Raw genomic sequence first — 16,372 nt, forward strand, 5'->3', positions numbered from 1 at the left:
CACGTTTTCCCAGAAAACACCGTAGTGCCAGACTACTCCAAGAGGTAATTTAATCACGAGTCACCAAGACCCAAACAGACAAGAAAGATAGTTGATCTGTAACACAGTGACAATCATGAAAGTCACGAGCTACCCAACTGGAGCTCTTTTTCAAAATGCAACATGGCCGATTCTGCTCGTCTGGTGGCGCAGGCCCACAAACTTTTACGAGCTGCTCTCGAGCACCACGTGACTATTAACTCACATTTTCCCAGCTTTTAAGAAGCTCACAGCTATCCCTCATGATCATCCCTTGTCGTCTCACCCGCTGCGACTGCTTGAGCACCACCGACTTAAGCTCAAGCTCACCAGAATCTAAATCCCCAGGCGAAACCTCAGCAGCCTGAGGCTCACCCTCCATGAGTTGAACTCCATCCTTGGTAATCTGAGGACCATCCTCCGCGTCCCCCTCCGAGACCTCAGTTACCTCACAGGGATGCAGCTGAGGTGGTGGCGGAGCGACAGAACCACTTAATCTGTCTAGATTAGGCCATCCGTTTACAACCAGTTCTTCCCTACTACGGTCAGTGCTAAACCGCCGTTTAAGGACATCCCTCACATGCTTCAGCATGCCATCCACACACACGTTGTGCTCTGAGACGACATCGGTTATCACTCCCGTTGCCCACTGCCTAGTGCATGAAGGAGGCAAAGGTTTCACCCACAATTCATCACTTACAGCAAATTTGCCATGACTGACCTCGTCTATCTCACGTAAATTGACAACAAAAGGCACTCGCCATTGATGACGATACAGATTATTCGAGGGTACCAAACCCCATCTGTACTTTTGCAAAGCATGACATTATACCAAAGTGTTGCCCCCTCGGGGCTAATTCCTCCCCTCTCGGCAATCCTCTTGATTGTCCGGTAATTCCTCTCGACGATTCCATTGCCACTTGGCACGTAGGCGGCATGAAACCTCATAGAAATCCCCCACTCGTCAGGAAACTGTGCAATAGTTGCCGACCTAAATGCCATGGAATTGTCTGTTAATAATTCATCACACGACCCTCGCTCAATTACAACAGTGCGCGACTGAGCCACGATGTGCGCCAGGTAGCAAAACGTGATGGTCCACAGTCAACCATGGCCAGGAACACCTGACTGCCATAGTGAGTCAACTCTATGGCCACCCGGCACCAGTTGCCCTCGACAGTCAAGCTGCCTGTTTCCACAAGGTTTTCACTTCTCAGACCCGGGTCAACAAGCTCAACCCGCTCTTGTGACAAATCACTGCGGACTTGCTGAGCAAGGTACAGCCTCCTTTCTACACCCAGATGGTAAGGCAAATACGCCGCCCATATAACATCCCCAAGACTCTCGCCGGTGAAGATGGCAGTAGACATGCCCACAGTCTCACCTCCACTCATTTCTTGATGCCCAAGCCACTCTTTGGGCTCCCTTGTCATTTTATCTGCCTTGTTATCTACCGTAGGAACCAGGCGCATTGTGACCGATAGGTCATATTTGGTGATCGTATCACGAATCACTACCAGCCGACGCTTTACCAGCATTTCCACGGCACCTTTTGTGCGAAAACGATGACGCCCATCAATTGTATTTGACATCCAATTAACAACCGTGAGAGAATTAACCGCCAAAGTGAAAGTCTTATACACCCATGCGATGGCCAAGTTGATACCTCGTCCCACAGCTTCCAACTCCGCAACATTGATGTGTGAATGGTCTGACTCCTTTCTCAGCCACGATCGACGCATCTTCAACAATGCTGCCATCGACCTCAACTGCTACACCGAGGCCAAGAGAGCTGGCACCCGTTCACACAATGACCGAACCATTTGGCCTTACGTGCCGCAAACCCCCCACAGGGTCCTCCCGACATACCCTCGTGAAAAGCTCACTAGCCAGCGCGCTGACCTCTTCAACGAGCCGCAATAGAGCAATATCTGCAATAGGGCCAATTGCAATCTGCAAATCTGCAATAGGGCCGCAACCTCCTAGCCACTGGGTAATAATTGACCAGTCAGCCACAAAACGAGAAAAGCTCTCTCTTAGTCAGCCCAGCTGGGACAAGACATTTCAGAGAATGCAGTTTCCTTCGACATATCCAAATGTCCAAGAGTATCTCTTTTCAGAGAAATATCCAACAACCGACTTCGATCAAGGCTCTCCGGCTTATTCGTCGCCAGTCCGTACTTAGCAAGGTGTTTCCTCAGTTCCTCCACACCAAGTACATACTCCTGGACTACTATATTATCGATATAGTGGACAATCCCCTGTCGGACTTTGCTCATCTAGCGGAAAAGCCTTGCCTAGGAATTTGGTCATGATCCTAGGCGCACACGCAAGCCTAAAGCTTAAGCGTGTCTATACTTCTGGCAAGCAGTTGGGAGCTGCTTGCTAGAAGCAGTCCCTAACTGCTTGCCAGAAGCAGTCACGGGCCAGTTACCAGAACTGGCTACTAAGCTAATTGTTGAAGGGCGAGCCTCAACAGCTTTCCGGGAAACCAACTTTTCCCTCACTCAGTTCAGCACCAAACCAAAGTCGGCAGTATACGCTTGATCATGCGTCACTGCCCACTCGTAGACTGATTCGGGCAGCCCTAGTAAAACTTGGTTTTAAAAACCATGTCTTCGAGTGCCACCCCCACTCTACCGCCCAGGCGGTCCGGGTACACGTCAACTGCCTTTCCAGTCTCGAGCCGGCAGCTAACAAAACGACGCCATGCCTCCTGTTGAGGCATGGTATACTCAGCAGTCAGCACCGCCTTCACGACATCCCACTGGATTGCCTCGCCCACCCTCATGCGTCCATGCACTCTGGCAGCAGTGCCAGAAAGCGTGTACACGTTCAGCATGCGCAGAGAAATCTGCTCCAGCTCGCACAACCGCTCGTACTGTGAGAGCCATGCGGTTACCTCACCATCACCGGCAAATGGCTGCATTTGCCGGCTCAGCCTTTCTAGTATAGGCCCTTGCGCCTGGTTAACTACATTCGCTAAAAAGGTGGCGTCCAGTACCAAAGGCACTGGTCCAGCGCCTGCAGCGTCGTCGGGTAGCTGACCCCCTCTGCCATCGTGAGATGGCTCAGCTTTTTGGCTGTTCCTGGGCTCACTCATGGCTCGCCCGTGTTTACCTCAGCTTAGCTGAGTAGCACTATTTAACAGCAAAGCCAAACAATTAAGCCGAAATAGCTTGTAACCCCGTAGTGCCCAGGTTGTGAATTAAATATTTTATTTCAATAACTTTACTATTTTTTGACTCAATTATCATGCTTAACTTCATCTCAAAAGTTATTTTCTTCGAATTCACATTTTTGCTATGGTCTGAGCTTACGTGGCATATGCATCACATTGGGCATTAAACGATATTGCATCGATTCGTGATGTATATATTGTACTTCATTGATTTATTGCTTACAAATTATATATAATAAAAGTAATAAAAAGACTAAATGTTATCATATTATGGAAGCATGCTGATCAAATTACATTTCAGTTATGAAAGCTCATGAAACAATTTCTATCGTCCACAAAACATAGGCGAACACCACATTTGCTACACATTGTGGTGGTTGCATTGACTTCACAAAGTCAACACGTTCCACGCTTTTTAGCTTTGGTTGACCAGTGATTTACTTTGTTTTTGAATATCAGTACATGGCAGGTTGGTGATTTGACGTTTTGATAATGGCAGTGGAGGCGAGGCAGGAAGACTTCTTTTTTGCTTGCGTTGACACGAACTAATTCTGAGGCTGCATAACTCTGAAATTTACGCTGTGGCAACAGCTCAATTTTTGGTAGATTCAACAGTTTGTGGTCTCTTCCGTGCATTAGTCATGCATTTACAAGACCAACGGAAAGCATGTGCCAAAACAAGTAGATGTACCTACCACCTTCTTGATTTTATACGAAACCTATATTTTGCCAAGAATGAATCTAGCAAGTCTACACCACCCATATGTTGGTTATAGTCTCTAATCACAGCTGGCATGACCACATCCAACTCTTTCTGCTTCTTGTCGCATCTCTTAATTGTTTGTATTGGATCTAAGCAAGTAGTAGTGGACAACATTGTCACAGCTCGGTTGTCATACCATCTAACTGCAGCAATGTTACTCTTTTCATCTACTCGGTAATCGTACGAACCTTGACCCTTCTTTCTTAGATCTGACTCATTGGCCATGCTGATTCCTGGAAGCCTGTTTTGTCTGACAGTACCAGTGTAGTATATTCCATCATCTGTAAGTTTTCTTAGTAAAGGTATACTAGTAAAAAGATTGTCAGCACACACACCTTATACTTTTGATGTTTTGGTAAAGTTGATGTGAGCTTAGCAACGACATCGTCTTCCTGACCTAATTCTGTTTGAGTTCCATCGCCACGTTGATAGACATCAAAATCACTCAGCAGTTCGCTACTGTTAGCCCTTGCCCATATTTTGAACCTCCATGGGTGAGGCGTGCTTTTTATATACTGTCGTATAGGACTTCTAATTCCTCTACACTGACACATCATTTCATCAACTGATGAATGTTCTTTAGGGACAATTGCTAGACACTGCTTCCTCATAGCGTTTAGCCAAGGTCGAATTTTCCACAAATTGTCTTTTTGCTTTGCTTTGTCATCTATTGATGAACTATCGATAAAGTGAATCATGGTACAGATTAGTTCAAACCTATTCCTTGACATGACACCACTGACTGGCTCAAATGAACTCTCAGATTCCCAGTATTGTCGCACGCTAGCCATTCTTACTAGTCCTATTCGAAAAAACATTCCTTACATCTGTTCAAGTTTTTTCACTGTAGTATTGGCACACTTTCCAGTTTTTTGAACACTATACAAGTTGGTATTTTCTGCGAGGCTAATCATCATGTCAGGTGTTACAAATTTCTGAAAGTACTCATAAGGTGCGAGTAGATGTTGATTTTCATCAAGCTGCAGTGGTGAACCTTTGAAGTCTGCTGAAGGTGGACAAAATGTCTTCTTTTTCCAGCGATAAGTTGGCTCACTATTTCTGGATGTAGAAGCAGACTGTGGAACCAAATGTATAAGGAGTTCATCGTCGCTGCTGCTGTCACTCTCACTATTGTATTGAACACTGTTCTACAATTTCAATATATATGCTAAGTTTAAATTGTTGTTACACCAAGTATTGAAAAACTTGTAGTCTACGAAAAGCCTGATGCAAAAATAAACTCGGAAATATGTATTTTGTAGTAAAACTTGTTGGCTTTTATTCACCCGTGAATTTGGAGTCCAGTCTGCATCTGAATAGCTATCATTCTCAAATGTTTCTAAATCGCTGTCATCCGCATCAATCGAGTATGTTTTCCACTCTAACATGTTTCTTATGAGAAACCATAAGTGTCAAGTTGTTGCTATTTTACAGTAGTAGCTCTAAAAGAATAAACATAGACATATGAAATTACCTATTTCTAATACATATATGTATGAAAGCATGTTTTGGCTCAACATTATTAGCAGCATCATTAAAATTTCTCTGTTATTGAGAAACATGATTTTTTAATAAATATAGTGCGATTAGAGCACACTGTTTTTTGACCAGCCAGGATTAAAGGTATAATAATTAAATCTAAGTGATTATAAAGATATATGAAAGCCTAATATAGGCCAAACAAACAAACATTCCAGTAACTGATGGTCCAAATTTCATTGTGTTGAAAAGTAAATGAAACTAAATGTCCAATATGACACATGTGTCATATTAGAATATTTCTCTAATTTTGTCCACACTGAAAAAACAAAAAAATAGTGGCTGCAACGGAAGAACAGACATGCTTGAACACAATTATGAAAAGTAATAGGTTGCAAACTTACCAGTTATAGTGTTTTTCCCTTTATGTTTCAGCAGTATGGAATTAGACTTCATAAAATGGAGAGCAAGAAATCCAAAATGGCCACCAAGTCACATGGCTTCAAGTAGTTAATCAAAACTAGTTTGCATGTGTTGATAGCATAACAGAGGGAGCATAGTGACAAAAAGCTTTGCCTCTATGTGCTTATCCATGGTTTGAAAGCTTCCAGAATGTTCTGTGACATATATGGCAGTAAGGGCACTACTTTTAAGCAAAAAGTACGCAGTACCAGGCTGCTAGCGGTGACCCTCTAAACCTCCCCTTATGTCACTCCTACTCTACCTGCACGTTTTTCCAGAAAAATTTGTAGTGCCAGACTACTCTAAGAGGTAATTTAATCACGAGTCATCAATACCCAAACAGACAAAGATAGTTGACCTGTAACAACACGAAAATCACGAAAGTCACGAGCTACCCAAATGGAGCTCTTTTCCAGAATGCAACATGGTCGATTCTGTTCGTCCGGTGGCGCATGCCCACAAACTCTTATGAGCTACCCTCGAGCACCACGTGACTATTAATTCACAGGTACTTTGGATGAGGTCATCAAGCTTTTTGTCTTTTTATGTTTGGGTGTGTACAGTTCAGGAATATGTTGGAGTTTGCTTTCAGTCTTATCTCTATTTTACTCAAAACTTCAGCCCATTTGTGTTCGGAACAGATCATTTACTTTCAGGTAAAATAGTGAGAATGGCTTGGTCGTTAGAGAGGAATTTGTAGTCTAATGCGTCTCTTGTCATAGGTTTCTCTGGCTCTATTGAGTAGTTGGTTAGTTTTTTTGGTGTCAGTGCTTGTTAGACCATCATCAACATAGATTTCATTATGAATGCAATTTTGATATTGATATTGCCTTGTTGTTTGGGACTAATCATCTAAGACCATAGATGGCCACGGCTCGGTAAAAACTGGCATTAAACAAATGTACTGTATTTCTATGCATTTTTAACTAGCTTTTCAGTTGTTCCGAAGGAAATGAATGTAATATCAGTCATTAAGTTTTGATAAAAAATTGTAGAATAGCATCTGTATGTCACAGCTTATCACAATCCATTATGTGCGCAAGCCACTCGATTCCCAAAACTCTGCTTGTATTGCCAGGCCCTTGAACAAGATATTCATTTAATGTGCCTTGATGTTAAGCATTGATGTTAAACCACGCAAAGTTTATTTTGTGGATGGGTAGCAGCGAAATGTTGGATGTACCCAAACTTCTCCTGTTTTTGTAGGCTATGGATTTTAAACTTCCTTTAAGATTCCTAGGCTCTGCTTGTTTAGTGTCATAGGGCCTTGTATGACACTAAACAAACAGTCGCTTGTTTAGTGCTCTAAAACAAATTCTGCGAGGCATTGACACTGTGAATTGTTGCTTTTGGCAAGCGAGGCAATTTGCTGTATTCTGGCACAAGAACCAGGTAGATAATTTGCATTAAATTCTTTGTGACAAGAAAAAAAATGTCATTTGATGTTTTTAACTTTGATCAAACTCAATGTGATATTACACAAAAAGCACTTAGGATTACAATTGGGATTGAGTACAAACAAGTATTCCTCTGTCCAGTCAGGGTTGAACTGTCTGTCCTCTTCATCCATTTCACGCTTTTTGCTGCTACTCTCCATGTTGATAGCTTGCTAATAGAGCTCTACAGGAAACAATATAGTGCTCTCAAAATTCGTTTTGTTGGTGAGCACTCTGATTGAGATGGCCAGAGACTGTGAGGTGCATGTATATGGTTTCATGGAAACCTAGCCCAAAAGGTTACATCCCTTATATTTCCATAGTAAGTTGTTGATCCATTTTTTCGTTTAGGTTCCTGGTAAGCCAAGGCCCCAAACCTTTGTGCTTTTTCATATTCTATTGCAAGCTTTCTGAACTGGCTGGGAAGGAACCTCTACTGCTGTTTGGTTTTTGTGACTAATAATAAATAACTAGCACTTACACTTTAAAAAGCTGCTTAAAGAAATGTGATCTGATCGCACTCACACAGCAATTGCCACGTAGCCAATGTATTCAGTATTATCAAGCACAATGAAATCGTTCAATGATAGTCCAAGGGGCAAATTGAAACATTGAAAGTGATCATCTTAATAAGTCACAGGTTAAGCAGCAGCACAGGGTATACATTTAATAGTAACCATTTTTATTACACAAATAAATTATATATAAATTATTGAATAAATATTTTTAATAATCAATTTTATATATACTTTACCTTATAGTAGATTTTAATTTTTAATACAATAAATAATAATTATTTACTGTTCTCAAGATGGTCAACCTGCACAGCGATTGACTCCTAAATGTTGGTCTTCAACAGGGTATCTTTGTATTTTTGTGTTTTGTGTCATACAAGACTGAGCGTGCTCTTATTAAATTTATGGACAGTTCCGGGATTATTTTGATGATGTTTCAAGTTTGGTGCACTGAACACAGTTGCCAACTGTGGTTGCCAGCATCTTTATGCTTTTGCCCACTAGCCTACTTAGCCTTACACTAGCCCCTTAGCCTACTGCATACATTGCACTTGTTTTTTTTAAAATCATTGGTGAGCAGCTTCAATTTGTTTGTAGTAGATGAAGGGTTTTCTGATCTAAAATTTTTTGGATAGAATGACAGGATGCCTGACTTCTTATGGAGTAAGGGGGCGCCTCAAGCATCTACCTACTGATGATTCCATGCCTATCGAAAAATGTGTTTAATCTGGACAGCTGCATAGACTCTTTGAGCTTTTCTTTCCCTTCAAGGTGCAGCAGTTTGCTTGCAAAGTATTCCTGTTGTACTACCGGGAGTATTGTGCTAAAAATTAACTGTGCAGAGAAATATCTGTTGCATTATTTCTTGCAGGTAGTTAATTTGATGACAGAAAAATGATGTGTCATTTTGGTCCGGAAACTCTTGGTCCGGAATGTTTGCTAGCCCACTTTCTACCACCTCATTTGTTGTCGTGTGTACAAATACTTTTTTGATCTCTAGGTCCTTAGGATTCAGCCTGTATGTTGTGGTTTGCTGAGTTGTATGAATTCTGGTTGGATGAGGAAGCTTAATCCATTTAATCAGGAGCCAGGGACTTTCTGTATTTTTTCTTCATGAGATGCTATATTAACAGGGTTTTTGTAGTCACATATCTGCAGTCGGTGGGCTTAGTCAAGTCTGATCCTCTCATTTTGGTTGCACAGGAAAACAAACTCCTTTAAACCATTGTTTATGTAGCTGAGTAGGTTTTGAGTTTGTTTAAATACATTGTCTGAGATTTTGCACTTGGGCTCATTTTAAGACATACAAATACAGAATATAATACAACGCATCTTTTTCTTAGTACATAAAAATTTATATGCTTGAGCTGCATATTTCATTATACACAATCAAAGTAATTACAAAAATGTGATCAATGACCAGTGCTTACCTACTTTTTCAATGGTCCTTAGACTGATACGTCTAATGACCGTTGAAGTCTGTTTGCGAGGGAAAATTGAACAGTATGACACTGCGTTCTTTTGCCATGTCAATTGCTTCGTAGGACAGCGAACTGTGATATGACTCTGATGGTTTGCTAAAGCTAATGAAGCGTGTCATCCATTTATTGAAGTTTGATGCAGTCATCCAGCCACTATCATGGAATAGTCCAAGACTTATGGGTGAAGTATTAATTATATGCGACTCTAAGTTACGATCAGGTTTGCATGGCCAAACAAATGCAGGTGGTATAGAGTTTCCATCAGTTCTCACGCAGCAAACAAAAATGACTAAAATACCACTCTCCCAGAAGTTAAGGGGTACATAAACTGTAGTCCATACAGTCTCATCCATATTGTAGGTTCTGTTAGCAGGAAGATTGCTTTTCTCGTGGACTTGCTTTGAATTTGCAAAGATTTTACTGTTCACATTCAGCTGGTTCATCTGCTAGTCTGTTGAGAAGGTGGCCGGAAATTACTTTTCTACTTTCTATCATGTTATGCTATGTTATGTTTTTAGCAATTTTTATACAGTATACAGCATGTAGCCATCAGATTGGGCACCAACTCATACATGACATCAATACATTTTCGCGGCATTCTCTAGCACACTTTGAGTCTTTCAAAAGCTATCTCGACGCAAATGCGTGCTTTGCTGCGGTAAACATTGAATGATTCCTGTTTGTGTGACAAGTTTTCCCCTGTGAAACCTTCAATGATTTCTCTAGACATAGGTTATGCAGTCGCCAAGGATGTGCAGTGGAAAACTCTCACCATGAACAATTTTATCTCGCTTTGGCATATTTTGCATTACTAGTGTACCGAGCCCTGATCTCCTAAAAACTGTGACATCGTGAGCACTGTCTGGGGTGTTGACATAAACAGATACTGAAACAGACACTGAACATCAACCACCGCCTGCTCGTCAACACTTGAGTGCATTTTCCTACATAAAATCAGCTCTGCCGTCAGCAGGTGGTATGATCTCAAAGTGCGTTCTATTGACAGCCTCCATGGCTTGTGGGTTTTTGTAACTAGCTTCGATGATATCAGCAGTTTCCCCTGCTTCGACATCTGAGTGCCAGGTGTTGAACCGATGTTTTTTCTTGACAAGGCATGGCAGAAAGCATACAAGCATTAATGAACTGAAGTCTTCCTGACCCTGAACACCGATGCAACTTTGCTATATTCACAGCATGAAGCCAGTTTGAAGACTGCTATGCACACCCTGTGAATAAGAGAATATTGCCACAATTAATCAATCAGTTTTACAGGACATATTGAAGCGGGAGGGTCCGATTTTTGACAGTACCACTTTACTGGTCTTTTAGCTCTGTGTTGGCTACCACTTATAATTAGTGTCTATGACACCTAATAGTAAGCCTTGTGTAATGGGGAAAATGTATTATTATTCCTATATGTCATGTTTTCCATATGCCATAGTTTCTACATGATAAATGAATGAATGCCATTACCTCTTCTTCAGCGGAACAGGTTCCCGCACACATATTTCTTGAGGAGACATATCGTCACATACTAGCTCACAAATCTCACCCACAATGGTTTATAGCATTCTGAAATTCTCTAGCCACATACCTGGTCTTGACATAGGCAAACATTATTATACCAGGAGGTTGTCACCTGTGGGGAGAGAGGAGATGATGAGTAGAAATGACAGAACAATATGATGTGTTAACACCAATATTTTAGGGAATTTATGTTTTAGCACTGTATAGTAAATATTGTTTGATAAAATTAAATATACAAAAATTAAAAGAAAAGCAACTAACTTACTGACTACTAACTAACAACAACTTGAAGACTTACACGCTGAACATATTCCCATTCAACAGGTGACTTTCTCTTTCTTTTTTCCCTTTTTGTCCTTCTACAAGTAGTTTCTAACAGCATGGTGTCCTGTCGGGTATTACCTTGTAAGAATTGTGTTAAGGTTAGTAAAACATTGTGTATGTGTATTGTAAATAAAAGTATAATGACGACTAAAGCATGAAAAAGACGTTTTTGTTGCTTAAGTATGTTTAATCAAGAATAGTAAAATACAAGCATGGTGTCATACAGTACAGAGAACAATATCATGCGATCACTCTAATGTTGCATGTCTAATGGATATTCTCCATGTCTTTATAAACTATAAGCTTGCCTCTCCGACTCGAGGGCCTAGTGATTTATCTTCCAGCTGGATATTGGCTGGTTCGGATCGTCTTATCGGTTTTGTTGGGTTAAATCGTCAATTGTATAAATGGAATACCCACGCATGGGGATTCCATTTATACAATTTCTCTTCTTTGGCTAATTTGCTGGAAACCGCTGCACAGCATGAAAATTCCCATTCTCCTCGACTTCAGAGGGGGTAACTCCGAAGTACTGCCCATCATGGAAACATAGTATGTTTGATAAAGATTGTACAAGCTTGTTGTCTCTAGTTTTCTTAGTGACAAGTCACTCTTTCTCTGCATAAAACCTATAGCCCAATCTTTTTCTGTCATGTGATTATCAGCTCATGACTGTGGAGTTGTGATGTGATTAGCTGACGCCAAGGAAAAAGCCTACTGCCAAGTTATTTTATAGTCAAACCATGGTTTATTCCAGCAAAAATAACCAAATATCGGCTGAGGTTTTGCTTTTCTGATAAATATTTGAAATGACACCTGATACCCTATACTTCTTTTTTCCTTTGCAAATTCTAGACAGCACCGATTCATCTACATGAGTTTTTTTCACTACTTCTCTCAAGCTGGTGTTGTTTTCAGTAATTAATTGAATGGCAGACTGTACTTTTTCTGTAGCATTCTTATTTCCTTACAGTAGTTTTTCTTTTTTTTTGGTTCTAACCATATTTTCTTCCAAAAACAAAAAATACAAATTAATTACAGTATTATTAGAAAAGCTGGTAGCATAACTATTCATCCTGACCTAAGGCCATACCATCTTTAACTTATATACATCAAGGGACTAGTTGAGACAGCGTCTCTATTTGTCTCACTAATGCTGTCTCAACTGCCTCAAGGCATCTCTTAATAAGTAAAATATGTTTTATACAGAACTATTTTTTGAATTAGATTCATAACGTAGTGAGCACGTAGTAAGCATCTACGATTAAAATGTGTCGGCATTTGAAACTTGGATTCTTGTTAATCTTTTAGAAAACATCAAATCTCATGATAGTAAGAATGTAGTAAAACAGGTGAATAATAAAAAATTATTTTATCTTGAAAGGATGTTGAACATGAACTTCTAAACAATATGGTTGGCACTAACAGGAAGTGCCCTTTCTCAAGTAGAAAAGACATCTCATAAATACAAAGCAAATTTGAAATAATGTGACTGAGTCAACTTGTCCCGTGTCTCAACTAGCGCCACCATCCTTATTCGAAAATGAGCATCAAGAACAAATTATCAGTTCAACATGTTTGAGATATCTTGAAGAGTATACGATCTTCATTTTTTTTAGCTTAGGGGAAGTCGAGGTTGGTTGGACCAAAAATCACATTTTCGGTGATCAGTGGTTCCAGATCAGTCGTATGTTTCTAATTTTTTATGCATTAGATAGAGAATTTATTTGTCCAAATTGACTCATAGGGTTTTAGATCTGATCACACAAAATATGATAAAAAAATTTGATTTGGGGTATCACTTCCCCGACTTCCCAGACCCCGGGGTAAATTGGACCGATCATATATGGTGCGCGGGGCTAATTGAACTGCTATCGTTATTCTAGCTAATCCATTTCTGGTTGTGTAAATGAAGGTCGTAATCACAAAGAACTTGTATTTTATTGTGTTATTATAAACCAGATGGGATTAATGCAATATGAAACATTATACATGCATGTAAATTGGTAGTATTAAACCATTAAAATTACATTAACGTTACATTATTGAGTCAACGTAATATATGAAGCATCAAGTTATAATGATAGTGGAAAAAGTGAAGAGAGGCTAACGCAGTTCATAGTCCTTGCATGCTATTTTTCCACTGAAGCTTACACTATCCAATGTGCGAGCCGTTGTTTTGAAGACATTGGAGCCCCGATGACCTGGATGATTTGCGCAGAGTCAACGAACGCGACTTCATCATTTTGAACATATGCGCCTTGGGGTGTTCGCTTGTAAAAGTCTATCTTATATTTGCCATCAGACTTTGCCACAACCATACCAACATATGCAACTGATTTTCGGTGCAGATCAAACCTAATGAGAACAAATTGTCCGGTCTCTACTTCGGGAGACTCATCCTCAACTTCCCCGACTCCGTAACTAAATCTGTATCGGACTGTGGCCAAATTGATTAAAGATCGATTTGGCCACATCGATCAAAGATCGGTGTGGCCAAATTGTCCTCTTCGGAGCTGCTTAAATCGGGAGTTGTTACTTTTCATTTCTTTTTAGGTTTTTATCGTTTTTTATTTTCACATTCATTCTCAATTCTTGCCTTTTCTGGCGCATCAGTGAGGATGGCGCTCTTAACGCGTTTTTGCTGTTTGTTACCCTCTTTTCGAGGTCCTGCCTTTGGTAATGGGCATATATCTTGAGGAGTGACTGCAGGAGTGATGGCGCTGGTGCTGGCTCGGGGTACGGGAGTGGCAGAACTTGTGCTGATTACAGGCTCGCTAGCGACGTCTGGGATGCTGAGTAGAAGCTGAGTCGTAACGGCGGAAGTACTGGCTGCGGGTTGGGGAGTGCTGGCGTTGATAGTCGTAACCTGTTGTTCTGGCAGCCTGACTTCGGGCAGCTCTCTATCGCTTACAGTCGATGGTGCATAGTCTGTATCAGTAAATATATCTCTGCTTAGTGGATATATGCCAGTACATCGAAATCCGGATAAAATGTTTTCTAGTGTCATTGCTTTAACAAATGAATAGGCAGATAGAGCTCCAGTGTCATAAATGGTTATGGATCGGCTAGGGTTTAACCTCATGTAGTCATCGAGTGCTCTGTTGAAAAATATTTTCATCGTACCAAATACAGTCCGATCCAGTGGTTGCAGACGATATGAGGTATGAGGGGGCAATGTTAGTAACACAACACCAGAATTCTTAGCTAGCACAATAGTCTCTAGGGAAATATGTGACACATGATTGTCTAGCAGTAACAAAACTGGCTTGTGAGCACCTGCTGTTGGTGATGAAAAATGGCAGGTATTGATTAGATAATACCTCTGTATTCATCCAGGCCGTCTTGTTGGCTGCACCGGTCGAGCCTACCGGAGTGCCATTAAGGAAGGCATTGTTCCATCTGACTCGTTTACAAATATAAAAAGGTGGTAACACATTTCCTGCAGCGTTAATGGTGCAGGCGATGGTTGCGAATTCCCCTCTTTCCTGCGACGTTGTTGCGCCAACCTGCTTCTTTCCTAGGCTGCTGGCGACTTTGCCTGGTGTTTGTACAGTGGTAAATCCGCTTTCATCCATGTTGTAAATGTCTTTGGGCATGAACTTCTATCTAAACAGGGTATGGAATAATATAATTCTCAGTTCAAGCGTAATTGCAATTTAACATTGTTTCCTGGCTGAATATTAAAATTACATGTAATTTTATTTTCATTATTAGATTGTATTAAGAAGATTGCTTCTACTTTGAAAATAAACTAATAATTGTTTTACATTTACCCTATACATACCTAGCATAGACAGCTGACAACTTGGTGTAAAATTCTTCTACCACATGCTATTGAATGCACTCTGTCGTGCTAGCGAAGTCGCTTCTGGTTTTCTCAGAGAACGTTTGCTCTTTTTTATGAACAGATTAAACTATTCCTCCCCTAAAAGATATTAGAACAAATATAGTATTGCTGATTTCTATTTCATTCTAAATACGCAGCAGGTCATAGGTCTAACTGATAAGTACAATTTGAACTAAATACTAACCAGCCATTTTGTTGGTCTCTCATGAGTTTGGAATATTAAGAAGGTTGTTTCGGCTGGCATACTTGTATGCTAGTTCTCTCGTCTGTCTTGCCGATAGACCGTGGAACACATTATCAACAGCCACAATATAGTCAGCCAATTCCTTAGATTGTTCACTCGTAAACACACTATGCGCCTCACTGACACCTTTGTATGTGCCTATCTTCTGCTTCTCCGGAGTGCTAGCTAATATGTAGTTCTTTAGTGTCGTCCTGGGCACACCATATTTCGAAGCAGTTTGTCTCTCAGAGATACCATTATCTTTCACATCTTTAGCGGCCCTCTTGAGCAAATCATTGGACGGTCCTCTGTCAGTCTTGCGCTGCCTATTCCTCACCATATTTGAGTGTGCTGCTGATTAATTCTTGAAGTGTATCTACAACATCAAATATTATGGACAGTGATATATATTATATTATACATTTCCTCTAGTGTAATAACATCTCAATATAGTTTTGGGATATATAACTTATGTTATATATATATATATATAAATACATTTGTGGGGCAAGATGGACCGGTGGTCCAACTTACCCCTTTTTCAGTAATCCAACTTGCCCCACCAGCCACCATTTTGAAAAATTTCAAATATCTCCACATGTTTTAACCACAGAAAGTTTTTAAATCTTGGAAAATAGCCCTCATAAGTTGACCATCCAGCCATATAGAAACCACTTTTAAAACAATTGGTAATCACATAATATTTGTCACTCATTTGTGGTTTTGAAATTATACGTTTGTGAGGAAAATATCCTAAAATGATGATAAAAGTCTCACCTGTCAACTTTCTTTGTCAATCTCTAAACAGGATGTCATGTGACTTGCATTAGAATAAGTTTCACTTTAGATGTGAACCTGTAGGACTTTCTCTTCGGCTGAAACATACCCTGGTCCAACTTACCCGATGGTCTAACTAACCCCGCCTTCCCCTAATTACTTCTACAAAAAAAGAATAATTATATAGGTCAAGTCAAATTGTCGTATTTTGCCAACCATTTTGGGGATCTTGCTTTTAGTATTCCTGTGTCTCCTATGACATCACGCTACTTTCACTTAACATAATTACTTCAGCTTTTTCCTTAGTGCTACGTAAAGTATAATATTTTAGTATCG

Source organism: Watersipora subatra, chromosome 10 (genome assembly GCF_963576615.1).
Source record: "Watersipora subatra chromosome 10, tzWatSuba1.1, whole genome shotgun sequence".
Taxonomy (NCBI): domain Eukaryota; kingdom Metazoa; phylum Bryozoa; class Gymnolaemata; order Cheilostomatida; family Watersiporidae; genus Watersipora; species Watersipora subatra.